The sequence below is a fragment of the Aythya fuligula genome, chromosome 1, assembly GCF_009819795.1.
Source record: "Aythya fuligula isolate bAytFul2 chromosome 1, bAytFul2.pri, whole genome shotgun sequence".
NCBI lineage: Eukaryota > Metazoa > Chordata > Aves > Anseriformes > Anatidae > Aythya > Aythya fuligula.
Window position 1 is genome coordinate 185,584,235 of NC_045559.1, and position 19,391 is coordinate 185,603,625.

Below are 19,391 nucleotides of genomic sequence, written 5' to 3' on the forward strand. Positions count from 1 at the left end.
GTGCGAGCCGGGGCCGCCACCGCCGCCACCGCCACCGCCACTCCCCGCCGGGGGCCGCCGGCGGCTGCGGGAGGGCTGCGGCTCCTCCTCCGCCTGACCTCGGCTCCCCCCTCACCGCCCCGGGAGTGCAGCGAGAAAAAAAAGGGGTGAAGGCAGCGGGCTGGGTCCCCTCAGCACCCCCCCGGGGCTCGCCCCTTGCCCTGCGGAGCGGGGGCACGGGCAGGAGGAGCCGCCGCCGGTGAGTAACTTGGCTGCCCCGCCGCCGGGCCTAGCCGGGGAGGCAACAAGTGCGGTGTTTTTTTTTTTTGGGGGGGGGAAATTTGGGGGGTCCTAAAGCAGCTCGGGGACTCCTGAGCTCGGCTGCTGGAGGATAAGAGAGGGGAGGTGCGGTGGAGCGGGGCTTGGTGCCGTGCCGGGTCGCTGGCGGCTCCTCCAGCCCGCCCCGGCACCGGCTTTGCCCCCCGTTTCTCGGCTTTCAGCTGCTGGAAATGCGGTCGGGGAGCCCCAAAACCCGGCCTCTTGGCAACTTGCAGGCGGCGTGCTCGAAATGTGCTCGTCTCGCCTTCAATATTCAGCCAGCGAGGCGAGGGAACAATTGCTGCGGGAGTGCCAAACGCGCCTGTCCCCTGTGACTTCTCCCACCGCGCTCCCAATGCGTGGCACCGGCTGTTTACCTCTGCCGAAATCCACTATTAAGTACTTCTGAGCTTCGTTTAATTCCTTTTTTAATTACACGACAGCCCGGGCTTGTTTTCCAACCCGCGCCTGCAAAGTAAAAGTGGTTGTTACGGCGTGGCTGTGGGGTACGGCTGATGGTCTCTGGAAATAAATCCCAAATCGTAGACGTGTCCGAGCTTTGGTTCAAAAGGGAAATTGTTCAGAGCTAGGCTCTCTTAAACAATCTGAATTACATATATTTTTTTATTATTATTATCATTCCTCTCCCCAATTCCTCTTGGCTCCGCGGTGCTTTATTCTAAGCTGCAATCCAGCAGCAGATCAAGGAAGCTTAGGGGGAAACATCAGATGGTTCCAGTTAGTGGCCCCACCGCCTGGAAAATCAGCCTGCTACGACCATATGCTGCCACGGCTTTATTAAAACAAATTTCCTCCGAGTGGAAACAAGGTATACAAGCTTACTTTCTAGGGCCAGGAGACCTGATGGGGTCCTTCTTGCATTTACTTTCCTAGCATGATGAGTTTATTGAGGGAGGAACCCGCTGTTTCCCGATGACAGTGCTGTACGAGGTGATTAACCTCAGATTCAGGGAGTTGGGAGGAATGCCGTTGTGCCCAGTTAGGGTTTTGATGTTGTTTTCAAGGAAAAACGTACGACATGTCATGGTTTTAAGTGCTTGAGTTATTAAAACTGGAATCTCTGAATAAACACAAATAAAATGCATGGTTTTAAATGAGGGTTTTCTATAATGAAATCCCACCTGTACCTATTCTTACTCACTAACTCTGGTTACTGACTTCACGAGAGATAACCCATGGCCTTGGACTCACATCTACGATTGGCAAAACCAACTCCATTTCCCAAGACAGGACTCAAACCTTCCCTGAAAAATAAATAAATAATGAAAGAAGCTGCAATTTAAAGATGAGTCTTTGCAAGAGGAATGCGAGCAGGTGACTGCGTGGAAAAGTTTAGCTCTCGAGAGAGAGAGTTGTTAATTTAAAAAACACGCCTACTGAAGGCAGCTTTTGCCAGTGTTTGGCATCTGCTCTCGTGGAAGCCTTCATGACCTCAGTAAAACTTCTGTGTCATAAGGCTTTACCAGTGCTAAATGGCCTTTGAACCTCGACATCAGTACATATTTATGGGCCTGAATCACTAAAAAACAGCAGAAGTTTGTTATCTTCTAGTAATAACTGTCTGCTTGAAAACACTTTGAAATACACCCCTTTTTTACTCCCATTTTTTTCTATACTCTTAAAAGATGTCTTAATATATGTGAAAGCATCTGTGAAGGAGAGGCAATACCAACAATATCACTTCAGAAGGGAAATGGGTAAGCATATGATGTGTATTAGACATCGGTTTAATATAAATTAATGTCATAAATCAGCAAGATGCTGCTTGTTTAAAGAGCTATGGGATATTAAGGGCCATAACTAGTAAGAAAACAGCATTCATGCAGTGATAAAATGCTCCCTGGTGTAAAAGGCACCAGAGGAAGCTGATTACAGATTAGATGTAGTCAGTGGCTTGTCTCTGATATTTGAAAATTCGTAGTTTGTTTGGTTTGCAGAATCGATTTAACGTGACATCAGTGAATCTTGTGCTTCTTAATTGCTTTATTGGGTCTATGGAGTTGGTTTAGGAACTGTGGAGCCTTTTGAAGACAAAAATTCACTTAAGCATCATTAATGATGTAACCGTTATGTCACGATGCCCGTGGGGCAATAAAAATAATGATGTTGCGGTGTGTGCTTCTTATGGCCCCAGCCCTACAGATCTGTCTCTTAGATATGTTTAATTGTAAGCATCCAGGTATTTCGCCTGGAATTAGTGGGCCTGTTCTTGGGCTTAACGTTAAGCCTGCATGTAAATGGTCTCAGGGTCAGGATTCATATTCGCAAAGTTCATGGGCTAAGCCTGCCGTGTGTTTTCATCCTGACTGTGCTGTCTTTTGTGTGAGATGATACAGGTGATGACTTCTGGTTTGGGACTGAGGATTGCTTCATCTCCTGGCACGCACTGGGATGCTGCCTCCATCCTTGCAGCGGGCTTTGCAGTGCTGCAGGCACCTCCTTCGTTCATCAAGTATTTCTGGTGGTACAGACCTACCTAAATGTCAGGCCTTTCCATGTTCTTAGCTGTTTATTTCAATTACTGAGAGTTTTATGAATAACTTGGGACAGTTTCCTTTCTGAAATTTGGTAAAGGCTGATAGAGAGGGCTCCCAAGCCAAGTCTCTCACTATTAGTTGTGCATTAAATGGTGAAAACAAAACCTCGTCTAAGTATTCAGATTGGTATAAAATCAGATAACCTATGACATGGGTTAGTGGGTGACATTGGTGGTAGGGGGATGGCTGGACCAGATGATCTTGGAGGGCTTTTCCAACCTTAATGATTCGATGACTCTGTGATTCTATGAAAATAGATTTTAAATTACATTTTGCATTTTAGTGATTTTTTTCCATCCGGTTAGTAGAATGTATTTTTATTTTAAAAATGAAACTTTGCAGTAGCTTAGGTCAACATTTGCAGTCTCGTTTTTGTTTAAAGCAAACAAGTGGTGACGTTGCTCTGGATCTCTGGCACGTTGTTAGGAATGTCTCGAATTTTCTTGCTGTCATTACAGCAGAGCAGATCAAATCAGTCAATAAAGTGATTGTGAGGTTATAATAGTGTCAAATCAATGTTGTTTCCGAAGTTAATTTCTGCCTGTCAGTCTGTGGAAGGGTAGAGCTGGTTTACTTCAGGCTGGAGTGGTGGATGCTGGGTTTGCCAGGCTGTTCTCCCTTCGTGCTGCAGAGGAAGATGTGGTTTTATATTTCCTTGCAGAGATTTGCTAATGCTTAACTACAGTTTGATGGAGTGTGCAGAATTGTTACGAAGAACAGTTGTTTGCGGAGCAAAATTCAGCCTGACTGAGGAATATATCCAGTATACGAAGAGATCCTGTTTTAAAATGTAGTAAACAACAGCAAGTGGTAGGTTTAGATCATGAAAAGGATGGAAATAGACTTATTTATCTTGTTCCTACTGCTGTGCTGCTTGGAATAGAGCACAGCTGACAGTGCTGTGCGTTAAGGGAGCACACATCTGGGCCAAGGAACAGTAGCTGTAGAGGGCAGAGCAGGGATTTGGGGTCAGGTTGACTGGAGGAGTGCAGTGCTGGCAAATATTGCTCAGCACACAAGGGGGAAATGAGTGGCCAGCTATCTGCTTCTGCATCAGGGAATTATTTACAGGGGGGAGCGATTTCAAAGCGTGCTCTCCCCCATCCCAGCCCCCTGAGATAACATTGCAGGATTGCATTTTCCTGATGATCTCCTAAGAGCTTCCTCAGGCTCCATGGAACCTGTCAGGATGTTGGTGTTACCCATCCCTGTGGGCTGGCTGGTTGGAGAGTCGTCAGGAAGGAGCACGGTTCATCCTTACTGACTGCAGTCAGATAACTCTCCGCTAATGCAGTATTATATTCAAAATTTTCACCCTGAAAGGCCAAATAATATCAGAGGGTTTAAAATTTGTACTTTCCCGTGGCTTTCTTTGTTTAGAGCAGATTGGGTGTTAATCCTCATTTATGAATTCATACACAGAAAAAAAGGCCGCTGGGGCAGCAGCAGCAGTATCTGATGTAGCAGAAGTGCAAATTCAAGCAGAGCTAACAGATGGAGGCAAAAATGTCTCTGAGTTGTATGCCGAAACCAGGCTATGGAAAGTTCTTTGCAGTGGCTGTTGCATTGTGCTTGGATAAGCTGGCGTGTTCTGCCACAGGAATTCTGTGTTTATTGTGAAAGGGCCAGTGCACGGTGGGTTTTTTGAATACACAAGCAACGTTTCAGAAGCTAGATTTTTCTGCCTATCAAGTTTTGGTTGGCATTCCTGATCAAAGTCTTCATTTAAAAATAAAAATAATAATAATAAAAAAGGTTGGCTGGTATCAGCGAGCCTTCTTGAGTCAGTGCGTTTATTTTGTCATAACGTGAGTGTGCATTTATCTGTGTACCTTGTGTTAGTCCCAGATGAAATGAGGTGTGTCAGCAAGTGTTTCCTATGACTGTCATCGAAATCATTCCCCTAATTGACATTGCTACCTGCTACACCAGCAAAAACAAAGCAAAACCAAGAAACCCAACGAGTCTCCCAAGCTCTTAAGCAAACCACATCTTGATTTCAACAGTTAGCTCTCTACCACCTTCAGGAACAGCCTGTGTGCACAGCAACACATTCAAAGTCCATCTTCTGCCTGTTTTTACCTGGTGTGCCAGGCAGTGACTCACCCACCCGAGGAGGAGATGTGAAGGGCAGCAGCCAAACCCTAGCACGTGGTGCAGCGCCTCTGCCACTCAGTAAGTGCAGGGAGGGCTCTGGGGATGTTCATACCCGTAGGAGACTCATGGGCTGCAGTAAGTCAGATCCCTAAGTATGGATGTTAAGCTGCTTCTACACATTTAGAGGCTCAAAATTACAGAAAAAAAGTTAACACCTATTGCGACCTCATGCAGGGGATGCCTTATTTCTACTTATTTTACCTCTCTAGTTAATTTATTTCTCAATAGTGCACCCCTTAATACATTTCTACTCTTTTTAGTAGATCTCTTGCCCTGCCCCACATCATCATTTTCTCCTGTTGTAATTTTTTTTTCTCTTTCAAGTTTAAAATTTGTAGCTGGACTGAAATAGCTGATTGATGCATCACAGGGCCACGTAGATCCTAACTTCTATATGCTTTCTGGTCATTTTTAAAGGCTGTAAACTCCATTATGTTCATACAGCTTAAATTGTATCCTTCATACAGTATGGGGCTGCCCCTATTGTTAATTGAAACAACTTTTAAGAACTTTATTACAAAGCCAAGCTTCTTCCATAATAGGTTGATTAGGATTGCCTCCTGTGCAGGTTCTTTTTCCTGTCTTTATTTCCTGTTCTAGAGGGGTTTTCTCAGCCTTTTATTGTTACAGACAGCAGCTAATGAAGCTCACCTAAAGTGCAGATCTTGATGAATTAGTAAAACAGTCCTGTATTTGTGCTAGCTCTTCCATTTATATTAAAAATTATACAGTATAAGTCCATTCCAGCACTGTTTTTACAAATAGTCCATTACTAATCTGTCACTGCTTCTTCTAATTAAAGTTGAAGCTTTGAAAATCACAGGGCTTCCTGCCTTATAGGAAAGGAATATAAAATGCTATTTGTGCAGTATTGAATGCCTTCAGAATTTTGGTTTGCTTCTTAACTATTCTGATATTTTGTAAGTGCTGAAAGTAAAACTGATCTCATCTAGGGGGCTAAAAAATGCAGATACATTTGTGTACTTGTGGGCCTGTCAAGCATTTTATCTGAAAGCCTTACAAAGATGTGTGTGTTGGATCTTCACTTGCACACTACAAAGCTTCATAAGAATTCAGTGACAACCAACCAAATGCGTTTCTTTTCTGAATCACTTGTAAAAAAAAAAAAAAAAAAAAAAAAAAAGGTATCGTTCTACTTAGTCTGCCAAGTAACCGCTGTGCAGTACCTATTATCTGCTGGATGGCTCAGCACGCCTGTGCAGTGCTGATACTTTTATGTCCTACAGCTCGTGATATGTGTCCGTGGCTGGAAGTGAGACGAGCTGAATTAGGCTTCACCGTGTGTACGGCAGCAAGCTGTCTTGGTGTATTTTTACAGTGTGGGCATGATTCTGTATAAATAATACTTGCATTTTTAGCGGTGGGGAGTTTTTTCCCCTCTGAAATCCATTTTGACTGATAGCTGCTGACTTATCTATTGACTGTGGCTCTCCTGCTTTCTGCAGGGAAAATAACTTTCCAGTAAAGCAGAAGTGAAGGTGAATCAGTAGTTGTAAAAAGGAGAATCAGCAGCACAGCTTGTCTATGCTCTTGACCTGGGCTGTCTTTGCCTTGTAAGCAGAAAAAGAGAATCTATGGGAAAATTAACACTGAAGTGAGTGGTAATGCAGAATTTTGGATTACTGGGCTGTGAAATGAAACTGTTATAGCTCTTTCTTCAGTAAGGGATGTGTGCCGTGCTAATGCAGAAATGCCACGGAAGTGTAATACTTTCCTAAATAATATTTTGAAAAGTTTGGAAAGCTGTGAAGCCAGGAAATGTTCATCGCTAAGAGTCGTGACATTATGAAGTGCCAGCTGGTTGATAAAGAACTTTTGGAAACAGCTTGACATGTTATTTCCTATAAATTATTGCAACAATACAGATCTCGCAACAGCTATCATTTGTCTTTAAATAACAATCTCGAGTTTAGCAAAGGCAACTCATTTCACAGCGCTCCAGTGCTGTTAGGATGCAGTAACGGCAACATCATGCTGTGATTTCTGGCCTCAAAGGGTCAGAGAGGAAATATTCCTGGTTTAGCTATGATACCGACTCAGGTAAGGATAAAAGATGTTTTATTCTAATAGGTGAGGTAATGCATAGCTGAAAACCTGCTAAATTTTAAGGTTAAATCGAAATGGAGGAGATAAGAGACTTCAGTACAATGCAGTAGTGTTAGGAATAGCTGCTATCCCATATATGCCTGTCCCACATACTCTGTTCTTCAGATGGTGCATCACATGCTGAATACTGCTCAGTCATCCCTACAACTTGATTGTACGATTTAATCTGCAGCTGTGACTTCATGGGGTCCTTTGTGGGCCTGAGAGTCCTTCTGCCTGGCTCTGCTTACAGGAGAGTAACCGAATTCAGCACAGTTAGGATGATGTGATTAGAGCAAGGCACCCATTATGGGATTTCTTTTCTGGGGCTGAATTGCTGCTGGTACAAATCTCGTTAGCATTCTACTTGTAACTTTATATATAGTAAGTTTCTACATACAAACAAATTTCTATATATAAATAAAACAAAGCCTAAAAAAGGGGAAAAAAAAGTACTTAATCTTTTCAACATTTTTTTTGCTCACTTTTCTTTCTTTTCAGATCTTGACTAAGAAGTCTTTCCAAACTTATTTCTAGCAGAAGACACTTTATAGAAATCTGATCCAAAACGTGTGTTGTGTTTGTCTGTTTGTTTTTTGTTATTACCAATTTAACTGCTGTTCACTCGAGCTTTGCTTTTACTTGTTGGTTGTGGAGTAACTTTATTCTTCTGGTGCTATCAGCAGTTAGAGTGGTGAGCAGCTTGAGTGATGTGTTGTTTAGATAGAAAATCTGTATAAATGCTATCAACATTGATTGTAGAAAATGTCATGAACAATGTCTGGGTCTTACTGGGGGGATTTTCACATAAACTGCCACAACAAAAATTTGAAAAACAGTAAATTACTGATGGAAAAGTAATAAACTTTTATAAGGTAACACATGAGTTATTGTCCTAATTTTCTAGCTGATGCATAGGTGCACGTAAAAGGACAGACATCAGATTGCTTTTGTTATCATCATATAATACATTTTAGTGTAATCCAAAAATTATTTTTTTTTTTTTTTTTTTTTTTTTAAGGATAAAGTTACTTAGTTTTCTGACTTGAAATAAGCCCGCTTCTCAAATTTGAACTAAGATGGAAGCAACAACCAAAAGAAAAGGAATAACAAATTATTTTGTCAAGAGCAGTGATGAGATATTAAAACTGTACTTAAATATATTTAAATATTTATTCATAGAGTTGTATTTAAGTATGTTGATAAAACTCTTTAGTGGAAAAATGCTCTGCCTTAAACACGAATTGGAGAGGATTAGGATTTAATAAAGTGAATTACTGTTTCTGTTTGAGGGGGAAAATATTTTTCCCCAAGGTTTTGATTTTTAAAACTACCGGCTTTCTTCCCAGATGTTCTAGAATATATTATGCATTGTTGTAAAACAACTCTAATCTCTAATACGATTATCTGTAAACTTCCTTTGTTTACTGAGGGATTTTTCAGATTATCAAATCATTCTGTATACAAATCCTACTTCTCTTGGTGCATACTTTGAAGTCGACACTGCATTCTCTAGGCAGCACCCCAAATGCAGCTTCCTAACGTAAATTAATGATGATTATTGTCCTCACATTGGGAAGGGAAATCGAGTCTCCTGTCTCAATTCATGGTTCACTTCCAACATAGGGTAATGAGAGCAGGTGCACACAGGCACCAGAGCGTGTGAATTGATTTGCAGTATAAATATAGACAAGTTATTTATGAGTGTATGGAATTCAGGAGAGAAAAGGGTTGGAGCCAAAGTTGTCATTTGCTTTTTAAGATTTCATGGGCGTGTTTTTCATAATACCCATACACCGAAATGAGAGGAACTGTTGTCTGTTATCATCACGGTGGCACCTGTGCTCTGGGGCATGGGATGGGGCTTAATAAGAGGGAAGGGTCTCTCAATCCCAGTCCTCTGTGTAAATATGAATTATTCAGAGCCCAGTGTGGAATTTCTTGGGACAGTGCAAGCTGTGCAGGGATGTGTTTTTGTGTTGTGTTTTTATTTTTTTTATTTTTTTTTTATTTTTTGCCTGAAATTGTGAGAATCTGCCATTGGGAAAGACATTCGGAGGTCCTCTTCCCCAGCAGCATCCTTCCCCTGGATGCACGAGATCGCAGGCAAGATGTAGCAGGAGAAGGGGAAACTAAGCAGAATAGGATGCGTCTTCGAAGGACAAATCAGTGCGGTGAGAGCTGCCTTTGCTGGCAAAATCCTGAGTAAGCAGGTGGGCTTGGCGCCGTGCCCTGAAGGTGAACGTGCTCGGCCGGCAAGCCAGCGGGGAGGCACAGCCCTCGCTTCTGCCTGTGATCTCCAGAAACATCCTTTGTGAAAGCTCCTGGCTGCCCTCTGCCACTTCACCTTGGATGCTGGGAGAAAGAAATGGCCTTTGGTAGCTAGGACCAAGGGGACGCAAGGCTAACAAAAAAAAAATCAATTGGTGTAGTATCAGTTGCGTTTGGAAATGGCTTGGTTTCTTTTGTGCATGCTGAGCAGCAGCAAGGCTGGGATTTTATGTCTTTGTTTGGTGCTCCGGGCAGCAGGAAAGCTGGGCCAAGAGGTGTCATAGTGCCAAAGTGTCCCCTGGGCACTTCCATTCCCATTCCTCGGCCTCCCCCCAAGCCAACCCCCAGCTTTCCGGAGGCCCCTGGTGCCCCCCTGCCCAAGCAGGGACACCCAGAGCAGGCTGCCCAGGCCCACATCCAGGCGGCTTTTGGAGCTCCCCAAGGAGGAGACCCCACAGCCTCTCTGGGCAGCCTGTGCCAGGGCTCCGTCACCCGCCCAGCACAGCAGTGCTGCCTGGTGCTCAGAGGGAGCCTCCTGGGTGCCCGGCTGTGCCCATGGCCTCCTGTCCTGGCACTGGGCACCACTGAGCAGAGCCTGGCTCCGGCCTCTCTGCACCCTCCCTTCAGGGGTTTGGGGACATGGAGGAGATCCCCCTGAGCCTCCTCTTCTCCAGGCTGAGCAGCCCCAGCTCTCCCAGCCTCACAGCAGAGATGCTCCAGCCCCTTCTCCACCTTGGAGTCCCTTCTTTGGACTCTCCCCAGTGTGCCCAGGCCTCTCCTGTACTGGGGGGCCCAGAACAGGACCCAGCACTCCAGGTGCAGCCCAACCAACGCTGAGCAGAAAGGATCACCTCTAAGCTGAGCTTCCCCAGTCTGTTTCAAAACGGACAGAAAAGGTGGAAAGAATGACCAAACTCACCACTTTTGGCTTCGTGTAGCTGCAGATCCACCCAGTGAGCTGAGGGAACCCCATACCCTGCGAGGTGCCTGGGCTGCCACGCTGTGCCTGCTGAGGTTTTACGGTGCCCCCGAGGCAAGTCCTGGATGTCACGCCTGGGCTGGAGAAATACTGCCAGAGGTACTTTTACTGCTGAGGTCTAGCCGAGTACAGACGGTGATATTCTTAATTTTCCAGGCTGTTGCTATCTTATTCTCAGCTGTCCCTAGACGTCCTCACCATTTTATGTTTCCCCTCTAATGGCATGAGCCAAGATGTCATAATATCCAAAATCAAATGTACCAGAAAATATAATAAATTAGAGTCGGGCTAGCAGAGTAATTGAAGAATAAACTGAATTTTAAACAACACGAGATTGCGTTATGAACTGATTGCTATGCACAAAATGCACCAGAGGAGTGCGACTTCATGTAGATTTACTATTGATGGCAGTATTTCCTAGATTGCTACTAGTAATAAGGAAATGAAAATGGTTTGAACTTTTGAGTTAGTACCGCTACATAATATTGCAGCAAAGGAGAAGTACCATTCTAGTTACACATCAAAGTGATTCTGGGAGAAAAAATTTCTCAGCTATTTATTTATAAATTCAAGAGTTTTTCGTGAGTTTAACGATCCTGAAGCTTCTGAGGCCACAAGTTTTTGTCACGGAAAGAAGTAAATTCATCCCCAACTCTGTATTTTTTTTTTTATTAATAAGAAATTGTTTATGTAAAGTACTTGGTGCAATGGATCCCTCTCAAGTGAGAAAACTGAGCTTAGGGACATCTGGTGTCCCGAAGAAATGCTAAGCTTGTTTGCCAGGTCAGTTTTATGGCAGGTAGTCTGCATATTTTGTTTGAATAATTTTCTCCTAATTTTTATTTCATTAAAAAAAAAGGGAGCAGATAACACACACGTAGGACGTTTTAAAAATAACCCTCCAGCTGCAATACCAGTAGAGATGTTGGGAGACAGTCACGCTTATCTGAGATGGCATGAGAAGGTCTGGGTTTGTGAGCCAGAAGGCATCTCAGCTGAGACGTGGTGAGCATGTATGCTCTTCTGGTCTCCTGAAATCAGAAATGAGATAGCGCTAGTAAAAGCCATCCTGAGGCTGTTCTTATAACTCAAAGTTACGGGAAAGCTTGGGAAATGCAAATAGTCGGTAGCAGGTATTTGCTGAAAGATTACAAGTGGCTGGTTGAAGAGTTTCAGTGGGCTGTACGGAACTCAATTCTGTGCAGAAGAGTTGGTGTCGAGGCAGTTGGGCTGTTGATATGCAGAGAAAACTTGAAAAGCATTTTGGACTTTACTTTCTTTCAGTTTCATCCAAATTTTGAGAATATAAAGAGAATTTTGTAAGGATGAGATCTTTGGCAGCAGTAGTTCCAGCTCAAGTCAAGACTTATGCTTCATAAATTGGGCTCTCCAGTGGCATATCAACTAAAGGAAGGGCTGTTCAGTGGTAGAAAAGAAATCTAAGGCTTGTTCAGTGGCAGGGAGGGCAGGAAGGCAAAAAAGCAATATTCATGCACTGAAATAATGTCATTTTGTAGTGGTAAGCACTGTGATTCGTGCTTTAAGTGAGAATTTTTGAGTTTAAAAGTTTAAGTTGTATTTCAGCATGAAATTGTATTGTTGATATTCATTAGTCTTGTAGTCTTGTAAAATTTCAGTAAGGTTCTCTACCGGGAATGGTAATGAAATACATATTACTTGTAAACTAATTTTTTAGAATAGTGAAAGTGGTAGCTCGTGAGTTAAATACGTGAATATATTAAGTGAGCTTTATCATTGTGAAACTTATTTAAAGTGTTGTAAATCCCTTGATTTATGTTCCTTCTCAATGCCATGACCTAAAGGAAACTGAAATTTATCTAGAAGAAACAATTATTTCCCGTGTAATACTTATTTCCCCTGTGTAACTTGTAAAATTAATTATTTTTCTGTATATATTCTGATGACTTAATAACTTACCTTCTTGCATCCATCCTCTTTTTCCATAGAAATGGGTTCAGAGATCACCAGGAGGCAAGAGCAAGGACTTTTGTGTATGACTTCCCCTCCACTCTGCCTGTTGAGATAGTAAGTGGCACAAACAAGCCTCTAAACACCACTGCTCCAGCTCTTAAAACGTGTATGGCAGGAGGCTTGGGGAAATCAATCTGCCTATCACTTGGGGAAAACAGGCAGCCCTTAACCTGTAAAAAGAAAAAAAAAAAAAACTTGAGCAGTGCAAGAATTCCTACAGGAAGGTTTTGAGGAAAATCATTTTCAGGATCCGGAGTTACATTTCCACTCGCTTCAATGGCAAGTTTGATGTTCTGTGAAAGATTCAGAGCTCTCTTGTGCTTTTCCTTTTTCCCTATTACACATCCCAGGTGACTTTTGATGACTTACCCCAACAGCATCAATCTTTGAGAATCTTCCCCAGTGGAATATGTTACTTATAACAAATGTTTGTGTGGCTAAGCCTTTCTCTAGCTGTGGTCAGTCTCTGCTTTCTAGTATTTCTTACCCAGTTAACCCTAGTAGTGAAATCTGTGCACCGTGGCAGTTTACTCTAGGGAAGACCACTCAAGAGCAAACTGTTGGTGAGGAATATAATGGGTAAATGGAGTTCTTTAAAGGAGTTTTGGAGCATCGTTTTCTTTCAAAATATATTAGTGTCATGGAGGAAAGCAAGCATTTCTGATAAAGTTTATTGCAGTAGTAAATGTTAGGAACGAGTCAGCAATATTGAGCAGTCCAGATCATTTTGGAGGCTGCAGGCAGTTGAATGATGCATTACAATTTAAGCAATATATTCTTTCTAGCGTTCAGAAGCAGAAAATCTAAACCACTTTTACAGGCTGAATACATCCTGAAAACATGCAGGAGTCATCAGAATTAACCATTGGAAAACAGCTCCGTCTTCAGTTCTGCAGTGAGGTGCCTAACAGAGTCCTCAGAGGAAAGATAAAGGAGTGAGGGAGCACTAAAAACAAGCACGGAGGAGCTGTTCCTGGGGCACGGGCAGAGCTGCTGGTTTGCTGGGAACACTTCTGAAGAGTTAACACTTGAAAGCTGGAAAGCCTTCAGGAAAGACTTACAAAAATGAATAGAGCGTATGCCGTCTGGTATTTATTTAAGAACCCTTCTTTCCTCATCTAACTAGTAAATAAACCACGGCGCATAAAAGTAACGGGAGTTTTCATCATTTTAAAGAGCTGTTTACATATCTGGCTGCGCTTGGAAGCAGCCGACAGGCAGCAAACGCAGCTAGGTAGGCCTGGTGATGGTCTGCTACAGGCTGAGCAAATATCATAAAGGCTGGAGAATGGGAAACCCTCAGGAACAGCAAACACGGATAGCTAATACCGATCGGTAAGGATTTCTCTGTGAGATGCGAAATGGCAGAAATGTGTATTTAATGCGTGCAAGCCAACTAATTGCTTCAGCTAGACCCGGCGCACAGCGATCCCGTTGCCATCAGCACTTGGTGGCATAATTTATATCGAGGGACGCTTTTCCCGTGGCAGGCGGGCAGAGAGCCAATGCCACGTAAAGTCATTCGTGTCATCCCAGGGACAGGTGGGACCGGCGGGCTGGGGGCTGGTTTACGAGGCAGCTACATCCATCCTCGCATACCAGGGCTGCTGCGGGGTCAGGCCGCTACGGCTCGTTTCGTGGCGTGTTGCTGAGTGCTCCCAGTCCAGTATTTTAGCCTAGTGATCGGCGTTTCAGTGGAGACTGCTATGCTTGAAGAATCTGCCCGGTCTGTTTTTTTTTTTTTTTTTAATTATGTATGCCACGAAGCAAGTGTAAATGAATGCTTTCCATGCGCGCATTGGATAAGGAGATGGACAGCTTATAAATGCACTTGTTACTCTTTCATATTCAGATAGACTTTGATGGCTGTAATGTAGCAGCACAAAGTTTTTGTGAACGCCAGAAGGAAGATGAATTCAGTTCAGTTTCATCCCTGAAAAGTCCAATAAAAAAAGAGAAAAGGCCTTTCACGTATTTTCTTGCCTTATTTTCCTAGCATGATAAAAGCTGCTTTTCTGCAGCCTTAATGAAGGATGTAACAGTTGAAAGGAAGCTTTTCCCACCTGAAGGAAAATGTTGAGAAATTGCAAAATGAGTTTACAAGATCCTCAGCAGAAATATTTCACGGGGCTTAAGGAGGATCCCATTGTATAAAAGTAGGAGAACCACAGATAAAAACTAAATCCCTGCATCAGGCAATATTTTGTTTGAAGTGGCGTAGCAATAAAACTGGTTTGTTTGTTCTTTCCACCCTCCTGCTCTTCTGTGCTCTTCAAGAGAGCATGGGCTGGTGGTTTCAAATCAGGGATGGGGGTATTTTGGCATTTCTTCCTCATGTAGGATGAGACAAGTACCACAAGCAAATAACTTCAGGTGAGCTCATTATTTCCATATGTAAGCTGAGGGAAAAAAAGCCCATCAGAAGAGTTCGTAAAGGTTAAAACCTTAATAGTTACCGCTGACATTGAGGTTCTTAGGTAAAGGCATTAAATAAGTGGAATATACTGTGACTGTATCACGCTCATTGTCTTCTTCTCTCACACCTCACAAAGTTAGAATGTAAAGAGTTGAGAGCATTTTTCCTCATATTTATGCACCACACAGAGCAGTACAATTGCTTAGCTAAATCAACGGGACTTTTTCAATTATAAGGTGCCATTACCTTTCTGTGTTCTTGTCATTTATGAAATCAGCGGGTGGTTAATTAAATTGCTCCTTTGGACTCTTCTAAAGGATGCGTATTAATTATATTTTAGTGATGGTGTGGACATTTCTCAACTTTTTAATGAGGGTCAAAGTTGTTTACCTCTTTCTTAGGAAATAGCTATTTCTTTATTGAGGGTAGTATAATACAGGTGGTTTTGTTTGTTTGTTTTAATAAAATCTCATTAGCTGCTCATTGGGACGTTAAATGCTGTGATCACGTTACATGCTTGCTTGAAATCAAATCTTAAAATCTGAATTTTCCTGACTGCAAAGCACTGCTAGGTCTACAGAGTCCATGAGATAAACTTTGTGTCGATGAAGGGAGTAGGCTCATTGCTCAGAGAGGACGTGTTCCCCTAAACCATCCAGCTCTTTTGATTTCGTGGCTTTGGAAAGCAATTTTGGGGCTCAAAACCAGGATGTCCATGTAGCTTGATGGAGGTGAGGACCCTGGTTTTACTCGCATTGCTGTGCAAAGTTTTGCTGGACTGTTTCACAGTATGGATAAGATCCATAAACTCTGTCCTAAAAATCCTAGAAAAAAAATAAAAATCATAGCAATCACTTACAGACATGGCTGTTGGGTTTTTTAGTTAATGACACTTGCGTGCTAAAGGAAGCCCCGAGAAGGTGTGCTAACAACTGAATGCTTTTGCCAGGATTAATTTATATTGGTTCCTGGATGAGATAGCGTGTTCCTGTCAAATGCCCAAAACCAAACAAAACCCCCTAGCCTGGTGTAAATACCAGCGAGGCTGTCACTTAAGTGCCGCTGTAAACGTCTCGAACAGATGTGTAAAGTTTCTGTAGCACTCCCTGGGTCTTTGAAATACCACTGCAGGTTTTATCTTACAGGAAGGAGCAGGATGGCCCTCGCTTCTCATCTGACGGGTTATTGACAAGTTATTCCACGGGGCTGGTGGCTCCATTGGGGCTGCTGTCTCCTCTAGACCGTGCAGCTCTTCCCCATGAACCAAAAAACCATCGGTCTTCTTTATGCTGTTTATCTACCTTCATTTATTTAAGACCACATCAAGCCAAAAAGAGTTGAGAAAAGCGGTTTTGGTACGGTTTCAAAATACAATTTGCTTTGTAATCGTGCTTTCTCAGACAGAGGATTGTATAAAGCCACCCTGAAGTCTTCTGAAGCATCCATTGAGGCATCGAACTGAACCCTTCTCATCTGGAGCACGTTCATCTGCTCTTAATTTTTATCTCGTTTGTAAGTTTAGGGCTTTTTTTTCCCCACTTGATGGAACAATATAAGTGAAGGAAGGGGACATTTCCGTGAGGGATGTGGCAGTTACCATATTTAGGTGGCAGTAGACGGCTGCATGGCATTTCTATTAGGTACATTAAAATGGGATAGTAATATTTAGGTATTCAACTTGAAAATGGGGTTACTGAAGCCCAGCATCCTGGATTTTATAGAAGTAGTGGCCACCGTGGAGCACAGTGGTTTGTACTTTGTGGGTCTGCAAATATTCATTACATCTACCATTCAAAAAAAAAAAAAAAAAAAAAAAGAAAACAACAGGGAAATTACTTTGAAAGAAAAAAGAAAAATAGATTTATTTATTTAGTTGGACAAAAGCAGAATAATTCAAGATATGCCCTTTCTGCACCAAACACCCATCTAGTACCGAGATACTGAATTATAAACCCACAGAAACTGAAAATTGTTCAAGTGTGCTTGGTTTGGGAAACATTTTAAAACTTTCACTTCAAATTTTATTTTCTTGTAACACAATTTTCTTCGGGAGGAGGAGATAGGAAATAACATTATATAATCCAGTTTGCTGTTTTTTCCTGGAAACGCCGTGTCTGGAGCAGGCTTTGTATACAGTTTGCAGCACAGGGACAGCGTGACAGGGGCTTGAAATGCCCTGCGTGTGCCGTAAAGCTGCTCTGCTCTATGCGTGGAGTTATTGGAACTATTCCTGTGTGTGTGATACCCACACATGCTCTCCGGGAGTGCTTAAAAAAAAAAAGAAGTAAGGCACCAGATATAGTAGCCCTGTTTCATTATGCATTCGGGAGAAATTGCTGACGACATTTCAGCCTGCAGTTAATTTTAATGTTAGGGTTGGTATTTGAAAAGGACACGGCGTAAGAGAACGCCTGCGGATCTTTTATGCTGGCTGCTGCTCCGGCCCCAGCTATTCACGTGAGGGGAGGCGAGCAGATGGATTCCCTGCTGTAAGTAAAGCAAACCCTGCAAGAGGTGCTCCAGCGGTTGTAAGGGGCCGGTCCTCCTTTTGATTGCCCGCTGGCGAATTCATTTGGGTCCACCAGCCTGCTGACAACCTTTTTCCTTGAAGTTCTCTGTCGTCATGTGCTACCCTCCTCCTCCTCCTCCTCCTCTGTGAGAACAGCAGCGTGGTCTCCGTGCCCTGTGCAGGTATGCTGGCCTCCCTCCTCTCCTCCTCCAAATTCGGGAGCACAAAGGGTAAGAAAAAGCGAGGAAGGAGAGGGGCTGCCAAAGGTTTTGTGACAGATCCTCGGTGCCGGCTGCCTCCCTGCTGGCCGGGGGCTGGCGAGGAATTAATCGTACCTGGGTGTTTCCAGGCTCTGCCTTCTGGAAGATGCTCTTCTCCAGAGGGCTTAATTGCAGGCTAGACCCCTCTGGCGAGAATTACAAATGAGAAACGCAGGAAATACTCTGAATTCAGCCCGTTTCGAGTGTGTAGGCTTCTCTAAGCCAAAGTGTAAAGTGAGTCTGTCTCGAATTAACTGTTTCATGCTTTCCGTTTATTTGTTTATTTATTTATTTTTACATTTATCTTTCCTAAATGGGATGTTTCTCTGAAATGTTGTGTTTAACAGGGTGATGTTTTGCAAAAAGGCTGTGGTCAGGAGTCTAAATTTGACTTGTACTAGGGTGCTTTTTGGTGATTTACATGTGCATATATTAATTGTCTTCTTAAAGATTTAAGAATTTGAGCTTTGCTCAGTTGTAAGATCCAAGTTTAAAAGCACATTTCATGAATTACAAGGGATTTATGACATCCTTTCAGTCTGAAGGTGACAAAGATGTAGCAGTGAAATAAAATGAACTGTTTGTGCTGATGCAAGCAAAGGTCAGTGCATGTTCTGGCTGAAATTAAAGCAACTCCTTCCTTTCTCACAGCTGTTTGTATCGGCTATAAATGCATGAGATGGGTATTGAGAGCGTGGCTGGGAAATAAGCTCTTAAATACGAAAGCTCTTTGGTCTCCTAGGATACATATGTGGTTATAGTTGTACAGTTATCCATGAGGCTTTCCCATAGAAATCCTAGAAACCCCGTTAAACTTCCAGCTAGCCTTATAACCCCGCCTTACAGCGAGGACTCCTGGTTTCATTGTGCTTTGTGCAGTGCAAACTTTGAGAAACGGGTCCCCCTGGTAAAGACTTTTTTAAAACAAAAAGCTTCAAGGTACTTTTAAATATAAAACAAGAAACAAAAGATCATTCATGCAGTTTTTTTATTATTAATTCTGCTTACTTGCAGAATGTGTTGATAGGAAAAATGAAGGTTAAGAGCTATAGTGTATAGGTGTTTTGAATTAACTGTGTGTAATGTTGTACACACAGTAGTTCATTGTATGCTTTGACCCCCCAGTTTGCAGCTAAATGGGAGTGTGTTGGAGCAAAGGATATCCCTGTTTGCATTCCCACATCCTAAAGGAGTAGGGAGGGCAGTGGAGAAGGTGTGTCTCCAGCTAGCTGGCATCCCAGCAGGAGTGCTCTTCTCCAAACCAAGCATTAAAAAAAAAAAAATTAAAAAAATCCATCTTTTGTTAGCATATGGGAAAGTTGCAGTGATTTATTTTACCTTAATTGGTGAAAAATGCAAGACTCTTTGTAAACCCTTGAAGGTTCAGATTTACTTCTGCTTATTTCTGATACTAAGCATTGACTGAAGCCAAAGCAACAGAACATGCTCCAAGAACAAAGGAAATATCAGCTCGGGCTTTAAACTTAGCGAAAATTTCATGTTCGGTTAAACCAGTTTGTATGGACAAGCAGTAGATCCCATTTCACATATTTCCAGTTCTGAAGTTCATAAAGGGAAATGTATGCAGATTACTTCCCTGAGCCAAAGCATGCTACATTATTGTAGTAGGTTTCTAGGGTAACTTCTAGGATTTTACCTTTTCCATGTTAAAATTTTTCAGCTGGATGGCCTCTTCAGGACCCTTATGTATTTTTTTTTTGCAGCAGCAGCATTCAATACCTGGAGGCAGCCTAGTTGCCTTGGAATTTATTTCTTGTCTCTCTCTTCTCATCCCACATGACTGATAATAAGAAGCAGTGTTGTCTGTGGCTGAGTGCTGCTTTTA

At 42.8% G+C, this 19,391-nt stretch overlaps 1 protein-coding gene across 2 annotated transcripts in view; it reads left to right on the forward strand.

Annotated features, from left to right (window-relative positions):
- The first annotated feature begins 115 nt into the window (after positions 1-115).
- Positions 116-19,391, forward strand: part of LNX2 (ligand of numb-protein X 2) — a 58,993-nt gene continuing 39,717 nt past the window's right edge. For both annotated transcript variants that reach the window (XM_032207895.1, XM_032207896.1), the window contains exon 1: positions 116-238. The gene's annotated coding sequence lies outside the window, so the exon portion shown is untranslated. The remainder of the gene's footprint in view (positions 239-19,391) is intronic.